General features: G+C 47.6%; 1 protein-coding gene across 1 annotated transcript in view; it reads right to left on the reverse strand.

Moving 5' to 3' along the window:
- Nucleotides 1–891, reverse strand: part of boc (BOC cell adhesion associated, oncogene regulated) — a 25,904-nt gene extending 25,013 nt beyond the window's left edge. The window contains exon 1 of the mRNA XM_025003852.2: nucleotides 660–891. The gene's annotated coding sequence lies outside the window, so the exon portion shown is untranslated. The remainder of the gene's footprint in view (nucleotides 1–659) is intronic.
- Between the last annotated feature and the right edge of the window lie 346 nt (nucleotides 892–1,237).

The raw sequence follows: 1,237 nt of genomic DNA on the forward strand, positions 1-1,237 counted from the left end.
CCCCCCCCCCCCCAGAAACCATATTTTCTTGAGTATTCTAGACTTTATTCTGCTTCTCAGCATCATTGTGAGGGTAAATCTGGCACAGGCTGTTTTCTGTCTCCCTATGGAGGCGACTATAGGCTGCGGCCTGCAATCCCTGGACCCGTTTTCCCAACGAAAAACACACTTTTTGGTCTAAAAAAACACAGCTCCAAACCGATGCACAGCGTCGCACAGAGACGGTGGGCTAACAGGCAGGGTTTAGGTGAAAAAGCTCGGGTTATATTACGGACACGGGCAGGGTTAGTCCCATCAACAACAGGCTAAGTCTGACAACAAGTTTAATTTTTTTTTTTTAAAGGCGACAATGTGACCAAAAACAAGACTAGTTTTTAACATTGGTGCATGCTGTGTGACGGTGGAAAAGTAGGAAAAGTTTACGAGAAGCAGAAAGTAGCAAAAACAACAAATCTAGCTATCAAATTATCACTCCGACTGGATGTAAAGCGTCACAATTACAGTTTCCCCCTTCGACTGATGGGTTAGTTTGGTGGAAAATATGTCCTAATAAGCGTTAAACGCGAATTAAAGCGGACACATTGGTGATAAAGTTTGTAGTTTGTTCATATGTAGCGTCTAGCGCCACAACACGGACCGCATGAGAGTAAAAAACTTACCAAAAACCCCGATGTAGTTTCACTCCAACTTCTTTCTGCCGGTCGTAGTCCTCCAAAAACAGACTTATTTCGTTTCTTTCTCTCGCTGAAAGCCTTCGCTGCTTTAGTAATTTACTGCGATGACACCCGACATTTTCTTCTTCTTCTTCTTCTTCTTCTTCTTCTTCTTCTTCTTCGGCTCCCCAAGTTCTCACATTGAAAGGCCGTTTTTGGATGACTGAGTTCTCAAACAATTCTCCCTTTTGGAACGCCTTTTCGGGTCCTCCCACTTCCCAAGCAGGAGGAGGGATCTGAACAATGGGGAAGGAGGTGGGGGGAGAGGAGGATGAGGAGGAGGAGGAGGAGGACGGGCTCCCGGAGTCCCAGAACCGGGTACTGCAGCGTTCTGGGACTCCATTCCCCACCCCCACCCACCCCGGGCGACCGCGCGCGACGGCTTTCCATGAATTCCGTTACAACCGTTAAACCGGAAGTTGTCTTTTTTAACGGCATATCTCTTTTACTGTTAAAGTTGTGCTATTCGGGAGGGAAAGAGCGCCCCCCCCCCTCCTCCCCCCTGGCATCTATTGGCTTACAGC

The sequence above is a fragment of the Kryptolebias marmoratus genome, linkage group LG21 (assembly GCF_001649575.2).
Source record: "Kryptolebias marmoratus isolate JLee-2015 linkage group LG21, ASM164957v2, whole genome shotgun sequence".
NCBI lineage: Eukaryota > Metazoa > Chordata > Actinopteri > Cyprinodontiformes > Rivulidae > Kryptolebias > Kryptolebias marmoratus.